This window comes from Arachis ipaensis, chromosome B10 (assembly GCF_059453495.1).
Source record: "Arachis ipaensis isolate K30076 ecotype BB chromosome B10, ASM5945349v1, whole genome shotgun sequence".
NCBI classification, from domain to species: Eukaryota; Viridiplantae; Streptophyta; class Magnoliopsida; order Fabales; family Fabaceae; genus Arachis; species Arachis ipaensis.
Window position 1 is genome coordinate 53,167,849 of NC_142435.1, and position 17,596 is coordinate 53,185,444.

The window sequence follows — 17,596 nt, forward strand, 5'->3', positions numbered from 1 at the left end:
TCTTCTGAGGTAATGTCTACCTCATTAATGCATTCAGTTCATTGGTGAACAAGAGGGGTTCATCCTCCCAAGTCTCAGCACCAAATAACTTGGCATTCAACTTCATGATTGCTCCTAAATATTTAGCAACTTGCTCTTCATTGATGTCTTCATCCTCTTCAGAGGAAGAATATTCATCAGAGCTCATGAATGGCAGAAGGAAGTTCAATGGAATCTCTATGGTCTCTGTATGAGCCTCAGATTCTTTTGGTTCCTCAAAGGGAAACTCCTTTCTGTCCAGAGGACGTCCCATGAAGCTTTTCTCACTGGGACTCAAGTCCTCCTCACTCTCTCCAGGTTCGGCCATGTTGGTCATGGTTATGGCCTTGCACTCTCTCTTGGGATTTTCTTCTGTATTGCTTGGGAGAGTACTGGGAGGAGTTTCAGTAATCTTCTTACTCAGCTGACCCACCTGTGCCTCCAAATTTCTAATGGAGGACCTTGTTTCATTTATGAAACCTAGTGTGGTCTTAGATAGATCAAAGACTATGGTTGCCAGGCCAGAATGGCTCTGTACAGAATTCTTTGTCTGTTGCTGAGAAGATGATGGAAAAGGTTTGCTATTGCCAAACCTGTTTCTTCCACCGTTGTTATTATTGAAGCCTTGATTAGGCTTCTATTGATCCTTCCATGAGAGATTAGGATGATTCCTCCATGAAGGATTATAGGTATTTTCATAGGGTTCTCCCATGTAATTCACCTCTGCCATTGTAGGATTCTCTGGATCATAAGCTTCTTCTTCAGAAGATGCTTCTTTTGTACTGTTGGATGTAGCTTGCAATCCATTCAGACTCTGAGAAATTATATTGACTTGCTGAGTCAATATTTTGTTCTGAGCCAATATGGCATTTAGAGTATCTATCTCAAGAACTCCTTTCTTCTGAGTTGTCCCATTATTCACAGGATTTCTTTCATAAGTGTACATGAATTGGTTATTTGCAACCATTTGAATGAGTTCCTGAGCTTCTTCAGGCGTCTTCTTCATATGAAGAGATCCACCTGCAGAGTTGTCCAATGACATCTTGGACAGTTCAGACAGACCATCATAGAATATGCATATGATGCTCCATTCTGAAAGCATACTAGGAGGACACCTTTTGATCAGTTGCTTGTATCTTTCCCAAGCTTCATAGAGGGATTCGCCTTCCTTCTGTCTGAAGGTTTGGACTTCCACTCTAAGCTTACTCAATTTTTGAGGTGGAAAGAACTTTGCCAAGAAGGCATTGACCAGTTTTTCCCAAGAGTTTAGGCTGTCCTTAGGTTGTAAGTCCAACCATGTCTTAGATCTGTCTCTTACAGCAAAAGGGAAAAGCATAAGTTTGTAGATCTCAGGGTCAACCCCATGAGTCTTAACAGTATCACAGATTTGTAGGAACTCAGCTAAAAACTGATGAGGATCTTCCAATGGAAGTCCATGATACTTGCAATTCTGCTGCATTAGAGAAACTAATTGAGGATGAAGCTCAAAGTTGTTTGCTCCAATTGCAGGAATTAAGATGCTTCTTCCACAGAGTTCAGAAGAGGGTGCAATAAAGTCACCAAGCATTTTCCTTACATCTCCACCATTGTTGTTGGGTTTGGCCATGTTTGTTTTGTCTGCTTCCTTTTCAAAAATTTCTGTCAGGTCCTCTTCAGAGTTTTGTGCCTTGGCTTCTCTTAGCTTTCTCTTCAAGGTCCTTTCAGGTTCAGGGTCAGCTTCAACAAGAATGCCTTTATCTTTGTTCCTGCTCATATGATAGAGAAGAAGACAAAGAAAGTATGGAATCCTCTATGGAGAGAAGAAGACAAAGAAAGTATGGATTCCTTGAGGTGTCAGAGGAAAAGAAGAATAGAAGAATAAAGTAGAGAGGAGAATTCGAACTTATAGAGAGGGAATGAGTCCGAATTGCTAATGGAGGAGAAGTGTTAGTCTTAAATAGAAAAAGGTGAGAAGGGGGAAAAATATTCGAAAATTTTTTTTTAAATAAAACTAAAAATTTTAAAATAATTAAAAAGAATTTTAAAAAAGTGGATGATGGTTTTCGAAAATTAAAAGTGAGAAAGTGGTTAAGTGATTTTGAAATTGGCAATCAAAAAGATATGATTGAAAATTATTTTGAAAAAGATGTGATTGAGAAGATATGATTGAAAAATAATTTAAAAAGATTTAATTTTTAAAATTAACGACTTGGCTAACAAGAAATTTAAAAGATGTGATTCCAAAATTCAAATATTGAACCTTTCTTAACAAAGAAGTAACAAACTTGAAATTTTTGAACCAAATCATTAATTGGTAGCAAGGATTTTTGAAAATAGTGAGAGAAAAAATGGAAAGGATTTGATTTTGAAAAAGATATGATAGAAAAAATATGATTTGGAAAAGATTTGATTTTGAAAAATTTTGAAGATTTGAAAAAGATTTGAATTGAAAACAAAATCTCTCCTCCTGTGCCATCCTGGCGTTAAATGCCCAGAATGGTATCCATTCTGGCGTTTAACGCCCAAAATACTACCCTTTTGGGCGTTTAATGCCCAGCCAGGTACCCTGGCTGGCGCAGCTAGGTACCCTGGTTGGCGTTTAAACGCCAATTTTCCTTTTTCACTGGGCGTTTTGAACGCCCAGCTTTTTCTCTGTGATTCCTCTGCTGTATGTTCTGAATCTTCAATTCTCTGTATTATTGACTTGAAAAGACAAAATTTTGAAATTTTTTTTTGAATTTTTAATGATGAAAAACAACAAAATGAAACTAATTATGGAAAACTAAGATCAGATAAACAATGCATGCAAGACACCAAACATAGAAATTTTTCATATTAGAGACACTAACAACTTGAGAATACACATGAGAAACAACAAAAGACACAAAACAAGAGAATTTAAAGATCAGATCCAAGTAAATCATCAAGAACAACTTGAAGATTAATGAAGAACATAATGCATATATTTAAAAAATGCAAGAGAATTAAAAATATGCAGGACACCAAACTTAAAAATAGACACTACACTCAAACAAGAAACACACATTATTTTTTATTTTTTTTGGTTTTACAAATTTTTTTTTTTGTATTTTTCGAAAATTAATTGGAAAAAGAAATTAAGGAATTCAAAATTCTTAATAAGAATTCCAGGAATCATGCGATGTAAGTCTAAAACTCCGGTCTAGGAATTAGACAGGGCTTACTAGCTAGCCAAGCTTTCAGTGAAAGCTCCAGTCCAAAACACTAAACATGGCCAATGGCCAGCCAAGCTTTAGCAGATCATTACATTCAACAGCAAGATTGATAGAAATCAACAAACTCTTGTGATGATAAGTTGAAACCTCGGTCCAAAAGTTTAGACATGGTTTCACAACCATCCAGACTTCAACAAATCATCATGAAACTCTAGAATTCATTCTTAAAAATTCTGAAGACATAGAATAATTAAAACTTTTTTTGAAAATTTTTTGAAAATAAAAATAAAAACAAAAAGCTTAAAATTAAAATAAAATTACATAATCTGAAACGGCGCCAAAAACTTGGTTTGCACGAAATTGTGATCTCTGAAACGGCGCCAAAAACTTGGTACGCACGATCGTAATCTCAACTCTTTTTCACAACTCTGCACAACTAACCAGCAAGTGCACTGCGTCATCCAAGTAATAAACCTTACGTGAGTAAGGGTCGATGCCACGGAGATTTTCGGCTTGAAGCAAGCTATGGTCATCCTTGTAAATCTTAGTTAGACGGATTCAAATGTTTATGGGCTTTTGATAATTAAAATATAATTAAAACAGAAAATAAGATAGAAGCACTTATGTAATTCATTGGTGGGATTTCAGATAAGCATATGAAGATGCTTTATTCCTTCTAACCCTTTGCTTTCCTATTGCCTTCATCCAATCATTTATATTCCTTTCAATGGCAAGCTGTATGTTGCGGGATCACCGTTGTCAATGGCTACCGTCCGTCCTCTCAGTGAAAATGGTCCAAATGCGCTGTCACCATATGGCTAATCATCAGTCGATTCTCACCCATGCTGGAATAGGATCCATTGATCCTTTTGCGTCTGTCACTATGCCCAACACTCGCGAGTTTGAAGCTCATCACAGTCACCCCTTCCCAGATCCTACTCGGAATACCACAGACAAGGTTTAAACTTTCGGAATCTCAGGAATGGCCACCAATAATTCTAGCCTATACCACGAAGACTCTGATTGTGAACCAGGAGGCTAAAAGATACACACTCAAGCTAGCGCAGATAGAAGGGAAGTGGTTGTCAGGCACGCGTTCATAGGTGAGAATGATGATGAGTGTCACTGATCATCACATTCATCAGGTTGAAGTACGAGTGAATATCTTAGAACAAGAATAAGCGTGAATTGAATAGAAAAACAATAGTACTTTGCATCAATTCATGAGGAACAGCAGAGCTCCACACCTTAATCTATGGGGTGTAGAAACTCCACCGTTAAAAATACAAAAGTGATGAAGGTCCAGGCATGGCCGAATGGCCAGCCCCCTAAACGTGATCAAGAGATCAAAAGTGATACAAGGATAGTCTCAAAATTGATCTAAAGATATAAAATAAATCACTAAAAGTAGTTTTTATACTAAATTAGTAGCTAGGGTTACAGAAAATAAGTAACTAAGTGCAAAAATCCACTTTCGGGGCCCACTTGATGTGTGCTTGGGCTGAGCATTGAAGCTTTCACATGTATAGACTTTTCTTGGAGTTAAACACCAGTTTTGGTGCCAGTTTGGGCGTTTAACTCCAGCTTTTATGCCAGTTATGGCGTTTAAGGTCAGAATAGGGTAGAAAGTTGGCGTTCAAACGCCATTTTGCGTTATCAAAACTCAGGCAAAGTATAGACTATTATATATTGCTGGAAAGCCGAGGATGTCTACTTTCCAACGCAATTGAGAGCGTGCGAATTAGGTTTCTGTATCTCCAGAAAATCGATTTCGAGTGCAGGGAGGTCAGAATCCAACAGCATCTGCAGTACTTTTTCAGCCTCTGAATCAGATTTTTGCTCAGGTCCCTCAATTTCAGCCAGAAAGTACCTGAAATCACATAAAAACACACAAACTCATAATAAAGTCCAGAAATGTAATTTTTATTTAAAAACTAATAAAAATATAATAAAAATTATCTAAAACATACTAAAAACTACCTAAAAACAATGCCAAAAAGCGTATAAATTATCCGCTCATCAGGCATGCTACCACCCTCAATGAAATGAGAGAAGATCAGAGAGCCATAAGAAAAAACCAAAGGGCTATGAGGGAAGTGCAACAAAAGAAAAGGGAGGATATAGAAGAGATCAAGCATCATATTGGATCCTCAAGGAGGAATACTAGGCGCCACCATTAAAGGTGAATTCGTTCTCTTTACACCCCTTTCCTGTTTTATTTTTTTGTTTTCTGTTATGTTTTATTTGTTCTTTTGTTCTAGTTGCATGATCATTTGCATTGCTGTCTTAAAAGTTGTAAAATGTTCCATATATCTCTCACCCTGCTTAAAATAAAATTTTTATTTGAAAATAATTGAGAGATGCATGAATTTCAAGTTTAAAATATGATTAGTTCAATTATTCTGATGTGATGTCATTTGCTTTTGTTTTCTGAAAATATGATTAAACAATACATATTTGAAGTTAAAATTTTAGAATGTTGGCTCTTGAAAGAATAAGGAAAAAAAATATTATTGGTAATCTGAAAAATCAAGAAAATTGATTCTTGAAACAAGAAAAAGCAGCAAAAAGAAAAAGAAAAAGCATGTTGCAAAAGAAAAAAATTATATGCATGCGAAAAAGAAAGAAAAAAGGGAAAAAAAAGTTTTAAAAGCAGAAAAATCCATTACTGCCCAAAAATGTAGGAAAAGGAGGACATATTGAAATAGCCAATAACACTTTAAACCAAAAGGCAAGGGTAAAAGGACCCAAGGATTTGAGCATTAATGGATAGGAGGGTCAAAAGGAATAAAATCTTGGCCTAAGCGGCTCAATCAAGCTGTCCCTAACCATGTGCTTGTGGCGTGAAGGTGTCAAGTGAAAAGCTTAAGACTGAGTGGTTAAAGTCGTGGTCCAAAGCAAAAAGAGTTTTCTTAAGAACTCTGGACACCTCTATCTGGAGACTATAGCAAAGCTGAGTCATAATCTGAAAAGGTTCACCGAGTTAAAGTGTCTGTGGCATTATTGTATCCGGTGGTAATACTAGAAGACAAGGTGCTTAGGGTCATAGCCAAGACTCTGAAAGCTATGTCCAAGAATCAAAATAAGCTTAACTAAGAGAGTCAATAATATCATCTGGATTCTAGGTTCCTAAAGATGCCAATATCTCTGAGTTACAATGGATAGTGAGATGCCAAAACTGTTCAAAAGCAAAAAACTACTAAGTCCCGCTCATCTAATTGTAACTAAGCTTCATTTGAAACTTAGAAATTTATTGTGTCTTAATTTTCTTTTTATCCTATTGTGCTTATAGTTTCTTGGGGTCAAGTAGCACTTTGAGTTTGGTGTTGTGATGAGCGTATATTTTATACGCTTTTTGGCATCATTTTCATATAGTTTTTAGTAGTTTTTATTTAGTTGTTATTACGTTTTATAGGTTTTAGTGTTAAATTCAAATTTTTGGATTCTACTATGAGTTTTTTTGTTTTTGGACAATTACAGGTATTTTCTGGCTGAAATTGAGGAGCTAGAGCAAAAGTCTGATTTAGAGACAGAGAAAGCACTGCAGATGCTGTCCGGATCTGACCTGCCTGCACTCGGAAGAGCTTTTATGGAGCTACAGAAATCTAAATGGAATGCTCTTAACGGCTATGGAAAGCTGACTTCCAGAGCTTTGCAGCATTATATAATAGTTCATACTTTGTTTCGGATTAGAAGGCCCAAAACTAGCGTTCAACACCAGCTTCCTACCCCCTTCCAGGCATCTAGCGCACAAAAGAGTAGAGACCAATGTACAAACTCCCAAAGAGGACCCCCTAGCTGGCATTCCACACCCAGAGACCTCATGGCACGTGGATCTCATCAAAGCTCAGCCCAAACACTCACCAAGTGGGCCCCAGAAGTGAATTTTAGCACTAGATAGATTGTTTTACTCTTACTAGTCATTTATTTAGTATTTAAGGGATTATGTTTATGTAATTTAGACCTTTTAATCACCATCTTCACCCATCATACATGTTTACTGTTGTATTTTCCCTTCAGTATTAGTTTCTATACCTCCTAGGTTGAGGGGAGGAGCCCTGCTGAGTCTTATGAATTAATAAAAGTATTACTATTTCTCTTCGATCCGTGTTTGATTAATTCTAAGATGTATATTCATTTTTCATCAATATGAATGCATTGAACTGGCACAAAGTTATCACATTCTACATGGGTTCAGAGTGCGTCTTTCATGGAACAACGATGAACCACCAGGTTGAATATACGTCTCTTAGACGGCTAATCCACGACTTCGTTGGGGACTTCTCAAGACATTAGTTTAGCCGATTTCCGGGGAGATTAGGGTCTCTTTGGTAGAGGCTAGAATCCAAGGTGCAACATTCTTTGATCTGAAAGATCTGACCTTGTCTGTGGCGTTTTGACTAGGATCATTAAGGAGAATGAAGTGTACGAGTTTCACCCTCAATCAGAATGGATCTGCACTAAACCTGGGGTTCAGATCTAGAGGAGTATTGGCAGCTGCTCAAACCAGTGTCAATCACATACAGCCTGCCATTGAAAAAATCACACACAAGAAAATAGAGCAGTAATACCAGAGTTAATTCAGAAAGGCAAAGCAACTCTAATCCTCAACTCTATCTCTAAAGTATTAGCACCCTATTATAATAATTAAACATTGTAATTCGATCTTTCAAATCAACAACCTTCTGATCTGCCTGACTAAGACCTGCAAGATAACCATAGCTTGCTCCAAACCACAATCCTCATGGGATCGACCCTGACTCACTCAGGTATTACTTGGACGACCCAATGCACTTGCTGGTACAACAGTACGAAGGTGTGGGGATTCGTGCCACCAGCTTTGCACCATTTTGAGCCTAGCTGTGACTCTAAGCATTTTGTTTTCCCATATTACCACCGGATACATAAACGCCACAGGCACTTAATGATGACTAGAATTTATTGTATCTCTACAATAATTCCTTTAGCAAGTATACCAGATTATAGTCAAGTAAAAACTCAGTGAGAATGAGGTTGATCCTACAGGGATTGATTGATTGAAAAACTTTAGTTATTGGGTAATTTAGTCAAGCTAATCAAGAATAAGTATTGAGTGCAAAAAACTAAATGACTAAATTATAAATGACTTCAAGGTAAAAAAAGCAGTAAAGTGCTAGAATGTAAGAGCATGAAGATAAATTGCTAGAATGTAAATGACAGAAATGTAAATGACTGAATTATAAAAGGGAATGGGTTGATTGACAGAAATTAAACAAAGCTATAAATAATAGGGAAGATAAGAATGGGGAAGATTCATTGGGATTAGGAGATGTTGCTCTCTTTGGATCAAATTTAGATCATCTCATCTTCAATCATACAACTCATTGACCTCTTGGCAATCATGATTGATTGAACCCCAATTCCTTGATGATTCAATCTCTCAAATCTTGATAATCAGTCAATTCCTTGGTCTAATTGCTCATGAAGATAGATGAGCTTGGTCCCTGATTTTACCACACATCCTTATAGATCCAAGTAGTGGGTAGATTTCATGTCACCATATCCAATCCCAAAACCCAGATCTACTCAATATGAGAAGGGATTTCAAGCATGATTCCATGTTTCCTTTTCCAAAGTTCCCATGAAACACAAATTGCATTCAATCTCTTTTCCAAGATAATTGAACACTAAGCATGAAGAATGAAATTCCTTCTAGCAAATCAAAGAGATATGAAGAGAAGAAGAAATTCACTATCATTTAATCCATCAAGTACAACAGAGCTCCCTCCCCAAATGAGAGGAAGTTTAGCTACTCATAGCTTAGAGAAAAGTACAAGAGATGGAAAAAGATGAAGTAAGTGAAGTAAAAGTTCCAAGCCCCCTATCAATACCCTTCAAGGGGTATTTATACTACTCCTATTACTTGAAATGAAAAATTACAAAAAGAAAAGAAAATTACAATTAAAAACTAAAGGAAATAACCATTCATTAGAGGCATGTGAGTGGCGTGTGAGTGGCGTGCCATGCCCAGCAGTAGAGCTAGCTTGGCGTGTGATGAGCGGATAATTTATGCGCTTTTTGGCATTGTTTTTAGGTAGTTTTTAGTATGATTTAGTTAGTTTTTACTATGTTTTTATTAGTTTTTATCCAAAATTCACATTTCTAGACTTTACTATGAGTTTTTGTGTTTTTCTATGATTTCAGGTATTTTCTGGCTGAAATTGAGGGACCTGAGCAAAAATCTGATTCAGAGGCTGAAAAAGGACTGCATATGCTGTTGGATTCTGATCTCCCTGCACTCGAAATGGATTTTCTGGAGCTACAGAAGTCAAATTGGCATGCTCTCAATTGTGTTGAAAAGTATACATCCAGGGCTTTCCAGCAATATATAATAGTCCATACTTTGCCCATGCTTTGACGACGCAAATTGGGATTTAACGCCAAGTCTTTACCCTATTCTAGCGTTAAACGCCAGAAACAGGTTGCAAACCAGAGTTAAATGCCAGAAACAGGCTACAACCTGGCGTTTAACTCCAAAAAAAGTCTCTACACATGGAAGCTTCAATGCTCAGTCCAAGCACATACCAAGTGGGCCCCAGAAGTGGATTTCTGCACTATCTATCTTAGTCTACTTAATTTCTGTAAACTTAGGTCACTAGCTTAGTATAAAAACTACTTTTAGAGATTTATTTGGTACCTCAGGACATTTTCACATCTGAATATTATATTCCTGACGGCATGAGTCTCTAAACCCCATGGTTGGGGGTGAGGAGCTCTGTTGTGTTTCAATGAATTAATGCAATTACTACTGTTTTTCATTCAATCACGCTTGCTTCTATTCTAAGATATTCACTCGCACTTCACCCTGATGAATGTTATGATCCGTGACACTCATCATCATTCTCACCTATGAACGCGTTCCTGACAACCACCTCCGTTCTATCTGCACTAGCTTGAGTGTATATTTCTTAGCCTCCTGGTTCACGATCAGAGTCTTCGTCGCTAGAATTATTGGCGGTCATTCCTGAGATCCAGAAAGTCTAAACCTTGTCTGTGGTATTTCGAGTAGGATCTAGGAAGGGATGACTGTGACGAGATTCAAACTCGCGAGTGTTGGGCGTAGTGACAGACGTAAAAGAATCAATGGACTCTATTCAAACTTGAGTGAGAATCGACAAATGATTAGCCGTGCGGTGACAGCGCATTTGGACCATTTTTACTGAGAGGATGGATGGTAGCCATTGACAACGATGATCCACCAACATACAGCTTGCCATGGAAGGAGACCTGCGTGTGTGAAGAAGAAGATAGTAGGAAAGCAGATATTTAGAAGACAGAGCATCTCCAAAACCTCAATCTGTTCTCCATTACTGCATAAAAAGCATTATTTATTTTACATTATTTACTCTTCATAAACCCAACCATTTTTATTACTAATTTCCTGACTAAGAATTACAAAGTAACCATAGCTTGCTTCAAGCCAACAATCTCCGTGGGATCGACCCTTACTCACGTAAGGTATTACTTGGACAACCCAGAGCACTTGCTGGTTAGTGATACGAGTTGTGAAAAGTGTGATTTACAATTCGTGCACTAGCGTGCCATGCCTAACTCTCAAGTGGCACGCCCCTTAGTGAAGCTGGCTTGGCGTGCCACGCCCATCTCTCAAGTGGCACACCCAAGATGATGATTGGCCTGGCATGCCACGCCCAAGACTCAAGTCGCACGCCCCATGGTGCAGTCTTCCATCTCCTTCTCTGGCACTTTGAACTGGCGTGCCACGCCCAAACCTGGCATGCCACGCCCTCAACAAAATCTTCATTCTTCTTCTCTGGAAGGTCGGCTTGGCATGCCACGCCCAGTTCTGCGTGCCACGCCCTTTGTTGGTGCACAAACATTCCTCTCTGGTCCAGTAAGCTGGCGTGCCATGCCCCATACACCAAGTGGCATGCCTATTGATAGTTGGCAAGGCGTGTCACACCCAAAGCCTTAAGTGGCATGCCTTCAATGAGATCTTGACCCTTCTCTTATGGGAATTTGTACTGACATGCCACGCCTTCGACCTGGCATGCCACGCACTTGTTGGAGGCTTCATTCTCCCGTTGTGGTTGAGTGAACTGGCATGCCACGCTCATGACTCAAGTGGCACGCACATGATGTTGGTGTTGGTTTACAAGCTTGGCGTGCCACTCCCCTAGTACCAAGTGGCACGCCTATTGAAGTTGCTCCTTTCCTTCTCCTCTGGACCATTGTACTGGCGTGCCACGCCTTCAACCTGGCGTGCCATAACTTTGATAACTCTTCAAATATCCCTTCCTGGAAAACAGTACTAGCGTGCCACGCCCAGCAATGACGTGCCACGCCTTTTGTTGACCTTGCAGAACCCTCTTCTGGAAAATATAACTGGCGTGCCATGCCTGGCCTTGGCGTGCCACGCCCATTGTAGCTCATCAAGGATTCTCTTCTGGAGATTATAATTGGTGTGCCACGCCCTTTGAAACTCTTCAAGGGCTCTCTTCTCCTTCATGTGCCTGGCGTGCCACGCCCAGCAGTAGCATGAGACGCCCATAGTACAGCTCCATGACTCCTTTATGGGAAGTATAGTTGGCGTGCCACGCCCAGCTCTCGCGTGCCTGATGACTTGCATCATCTACCCTTCTTTCATGAATAAAGAAGACCATAAAAGAGCATAAATCTCGTTTGATCAGTACAATTCATGCATTATTTGATGAATATTATGGTACACTACTTTGAGATGAGTTGTGCTGAATTTCAGGTGAGAAAAGCATCAAAAATAGGGTAGAAGACAAACAAGAAGCTGGGCGTGTGAAACTGCTGTGACATTTGAAGCAAATGCCACAAAAACGCACTGGCATGGCATGCCAGTACTAAAGTCCAGAGAAGAGATTCAAAGCATGCATATGGGCGTGGCACGCCAGAGAATGGGCGTGGCACGCTGATACAAAATTCCAGAGAGCTACAATGGAGGACACAAAAAGGGCGTGGCATGCCAAGCTGGGCGTGGCACGCCTAACTCACCAACTACTATGGGCGTGCCACTTGAGCAAAGGGGTGTGGCACGCCAACTCACCATTTCAAGAAGAACCTTCACTATGGCGTGCGACTTGGTGTCAAAGGCATGGCACGCCAGCACAAAAAAGTCACTTGGGCATGCCACTTGGTGTCGAAGGCGTGGCACGCCAGCCCAAAGAAGTCACTTGGGCGTGCCACTTGAGAACCCAGGCGTGGCACGCCAAGCTTGAAGAGTTCACAAAACCCATGGGCGTGCCACTTGAGCAGCATGGCGTGGCACGCTGGTACAACAATCCAGAGAAGGGGCTGAAGGCAATTGAAGACTGGGCGTGCCACTTGAGCAACCAGGCGTGGCACGCTAATGCACAGAGGACCAAAAGCAAGGACTGGGTGTGCCACTTGGTATGGAAGGCGTGGCACGCCAACCTTAGCATTTCACTATGGCGTGCCACTTGAAGGCTGAGGCGTGACACACCAACTACTGGAACCAAGACAAGATCATGGGCGTGGCACGCTGGTATAAGTTTCCAGAGGGGATGAAGGAGGCCAATTACATGGGGCGTGCCACTTGAGTTCGAAGGCGTGGCACGCAATCCACCATTCTTCACTTAGGCATGCCACATGAGTAGCCAGGCGTGGCACGCCAGCGTCATTCAGAAGAGAAGCATTGGGGCGTGCCACTTGAGTTCGTGGCATGGCACGCCAAACAGAGCAACCACTCACTCACAAGAGGGGCGTGGCACGCCAGACCCTGGGCGTGCCATGCTAGTTCAACTTTCCAGAGAAGCCTAGCCAAGCGTAAAGCAAGGGTGTGGCACGCCAGACCTTGGGCGTGGCACGCCAATACAAGTTTCCAGAGGCAAAGCGAAGTGAGAAAGGCAAGGGGCGTGCCACTTGAGTTCGAAGGCATGGCACGCCAAGGTTGCTAGAGGGATGAGCGTGCCACTTGAAGGATTTGGCATGGCACGCCAAGCTGGAAATGAAGGGCATGTGACACGCCAGAGACGCGCCAGCCATACGCCAGCTGAGAAGTCATGCTTATTGAGTGTTTTCTTTTCCCTCCAAAATATAATTTTCCTTTTTCACTTTTGTAATTCTTTTATCTTACTAGGAGTAGTATAAATACCCCTAAGGAGTACTGAAGAGAGGGTTAAGCAGTCAGTGTTAGATCCACTTTTACACTTCACTTTTGAGTACCTTTTGAGCTATGAGTATCTAACTTCCCTTTCATTGAGAGAGGGAGATCTGTTGTACTTGATGGATGAATGATAGTGAAATCCTTCTTCTCTTCATCTTCTCTTTGATTTGCTAGAAGGAATTTCGTTCTTAATGCTTAGTGTTCAATTATCTTGGGAAAGAGATTGAATGCAATTGGGTTTCATGGGAACCTTGGGAAAGGAAACATGAAACCATGCTTGAAATCCCTTCTCACACTAGAGTAGAATCTGGGTTTTGGTGTTTGGATATGTGACATATAATCCTCCCTCTACTTGGACCTATGATGGTGTGTGGTATAATCAGAGACCAAGAATATCTCTCTTCATGAGCAATTAGACCAAGAAATTTGCTATTGATCAAGATCTAAGAGATTGAGTCACCAAGGGATTGGGGCTCAATCAATCATGATTGCCAAGAGGTCAATGAGTTGCATGATTGAAGAGGATATAAGCTAGACTTGATCCAAAGAGACAACATCTCCCAATCTCAATGAATTTCCCTATTCTTATCTATCCATTTCTTTACAGCTTATTTTTACATTCAGCAATTCCCCATTCCCACTTACATTCAAGTCATTTATGATTCTGAACTTTACTTTCTGCCATTTATATTTCTGCACTTTATCACTTTTCTTTATATTCTAGTCATTTACATTTATGTCATTTACAATTCTGCACTCTACAATCCTATTGATCCACTTGAGTAATTCATCAATTGATTGAAATTGCTCGAATTTACCAATCTCTATGGATACGATCCCACTCCACTGTGGGTTATTACTTGACGATAATTTTGGTGCGCTTGCCAAAAGGACTAATTCACCAATTTTGAATGGGGGTGTGAATTCCGGTCATCAAGTTTTATGGTGCCGTTGCCGGGGATTGGCTTAAATTTGACAGTGATTAAATCAATTGGGGAGCTAGATTAAGCAATTTAAATTCCTTGTTATTTTATCTTGTTTAGCATTTTTTTATTTTGGGTTCAATCTCTTTCTTCTTTGATTATTTTTATCATTCGTATTTCCACTCTTCTAACTATTTGATTAATTGCACCACTCACACTAACATTCACTCTAACAAGAGTAACTTCCTTATTCAATTTTTTTTCTTTCTTTCTTCTCTTATTTTGCCTTGCTGGTTGTATGATAGGTAGAAGAAGCGGAGCTTCAACTTCCTTTGATTCTGAACCTGAGAGGACCTTCCTTAGATTAAGGAGGGAAGCAAGAGGAAAAAGAGTTTTTGTTGCTGAGGAAGAGGAAGAGTATTTTGAAACAAACATGGAGGAGAACATGGAGAACCATCATGAAGAAGAAGCTCACAACCATGCCAGAGAAGGTCCAGTAAATCATGATGGGCAAGAGAGGAGAGTCTTAGGCTCCTACACCAACCCAAATCCAGGAAATTGTGGCAGCAGCATCTTAAAGCTAACAATTCATGCCAATAATTTTGAGCTGAAACCTCAGCTCATCACACTCGTTCAGAACAATTGCTCATATGGAGGAAGTGCCCAAGAAGACCCTAATCAATATCTCAGCACATTCTTGAGGATATGTGATACTGTAAAGTCCAACAGGGTACACCCCGACATCTACAAACTACTCTTGTTCCCTTTCTCACTCAGAGATAAGGCAGCAAAGTGGTTGGAATCATTCCCCAAGGATAGCCTAACTATATGGGAGGAAGTCATGAACAAATTTCTTGCAAGATTTTACCCTCCACAAAGAATCATTAGGCTGAGAGCTGAGGTACAAACTTTCAGACAACAAGATGGAGAAACACTCTATGAGGTCTGGGAGAGATTCAAAGATCTGATAAGAAGATGCCCACCAGAAATGTTCAATGAATGGGAACAACTACACATCTTTTATGAGGGACTATCCTATGAAGCAAAGAAGGCTGTGGATTATTCTTCAGGAGGCTCACTCAACAAGAAGAAAACCATTGAAGAGGCCATAGATGTCATTGAAACTGTAGCTGAAAATGAGTATTTCTATGCTTCAGAAAGGACTTAGAAAAAGGGAGTGCTAGAGCTCAACTCTGTAGACGCTTTGCTAGCTCAGAACAAAGTAATTGCAACTCAAATAGCAGCTCTAACAAAAAGGATGGAGGCTAACCAAGCCTCAGTTATTCAGGACCAGACTCCTCAACAAGAAGGGAATGCACCAGGATCTGAAGGAGACTGGGAACAAGCTAATTATGTGAACAATTAATCCAGACCACCACATGACCTACACTCTAAGACATACAACCTAGGTTGGAAGAACCACACAAACTTTAGGTGGGAAAATCAACAAAACCACAACCAGGACCACAACAGGCCCTATTCATCAAATCAACATTTCAACCACAACCCCAACCATCAAACAGGGAACCATAGACCCTACCATAACTCACAAAACACATCATACCATAGTAACTAGCCCACACACAACAACCTCAACCAAGATGCACCATCCTCAACTATGCAACCATGCGAAATTGGTATGCGAAATTGTTTCTCTGAGGTTGTAAAATTTGTTGTTCTTTCTCTCCCTGGCAATGGCGCCAATAACTGGTGCACAGTACCATGGTCCAAACATAACTTCACAACTTCGCACAACTAACCAGCAAGTGCACTGGGTCGTCCAAGTAATAAAACCTTACGTGAGTAAGGGTCGATCCCACGGAGATTGTCGGTATGAAGCAAGCTATGGTCACCTTGTAAATCTCAGTCAGGTGGACATCAAATAGTTATGGAGTTTTCGAAAATAAATAATAAATAAATAGAAAATAAAGATAGAAACACTTATGTAATTCATTGGTGGGAGTTTCAGATAAGCGTATAGAGATACTTTCGTTCTTCTGAAATTTTGCTTTCCTGCTGTCTTCATCCAATCAGTCCTACTCTTTTCCATGGCAAGCTTTCTGTAAGGGCATCACCGTTGTCAATGGTTACATCCCATCCTCTTGTGAAAAAGGTCCAAATGCTCTGTCACAGCACGGCTAATCATCTGAGGTTCTCGATCATACTGGAATAGGATTCACCCTCCTTTTGCGTCTGTCACTACGCCCAGCACTCGCGAGTTTGAAGTTCGTCACAGTCATTCAATCCCTGAATCCTACTCGAAATACCACAGACAAGGTTTAGACTTTCTGGACTCTCATGAATGCCGCCATCAATCTAGCTTATACCACGAAGATTCTGGTTAAGAGATCCAAGAGATATTCATTCAATCTAAGATGGAACGGAAGTGGTTGTCAGGCACGTGTTCGTGGGGGAATGATGATGATTGTCACGTTCATCACATTCATGTTGGAGTACGAATGAATATCTTAGAAGCAGAATAAGTTGAATTGAATAAAAAAAACAGTAGTACTTTGCATTAATTCATGAGGAACAGCAGAGCTCCACACCTTAATCTATGGAGTGTAGAAACTCTACCGTTAAAAATACATAAGTGAAAGGTTCAGGCATGGCCGAATGGCCAGCCCCCAAACGTGATCAATATGATCCGAAGATGAACTAAAAATCATAAGATGTCTAATACAATAGTAAAATGTCCAATTTATACTAAACTAGTTACTAGGGTTTACAGAAATAAGTAATTGATGCATAAATCCACTTCCGGGGCCCACATGGTGTGTCCTTGGGCTGAGCTTGAAGTTTACACGTGCAGAGGCTTCTTCTGGAGTTGAACGCCAAGTTGTAACGTGTTTTTGGCGTTCAACTCTGGTTCGTGATATGTTTCTGGCGTTTAACTCCAGACTGCAGCGTGGAACTGGCGTTCAACGCCCTTTTGCGTCGTCTAAACTCGGCCAAAGTATGGACTATTATATATTTCTGGAAAGCCCTGGATGTCTACTTTCCAACGCAATTAGAAGCGTTCCATTTTGAGTTTGGTAGCTCCAGAAAATCCACTTTGAGTGCAGGGAGGTCAGAATCCAACAGCATCAGCAGTCCTTCTTCTACCTCTGAATCTGATTTTTGCTCAAGTCCCTCAATTTCAGCCAGAAAATACCTGAAATCATAGAAAAACACACAAACTCATAGTAAAGTCTAGAAATGTGAATTTAACATAAAAACTAATGAAAACATCCCTAAAAGTAACTATATTCTGCTAAAAACATACTAAAAACAATGCCAAAAAGCGTATAAATTATCCGCTCATCACAACACCAAACTTAAATTGTTGCTTG

General features: G+C 40.1%; 1 non-coding gene across 1 annotated transcript; it reads left to right on the top strand.

Moving 5' to 3' along the window:
- Nucleotides 1-1,114: 1,114 nt before the first annotated feature.
- On the top strand, nucleotides 1,115-1,222 carry LOC148580055 (small nucleolar RNA R71). Its single transcript, XR_015896129.1, has one exon. It is a non-coding gene; the product is annotated as a small nucleolar RNA R71 (small nucleolar RNA).
- Nucleotides 1,223-17,596: the final 16,374 nt, after the last annotated feature.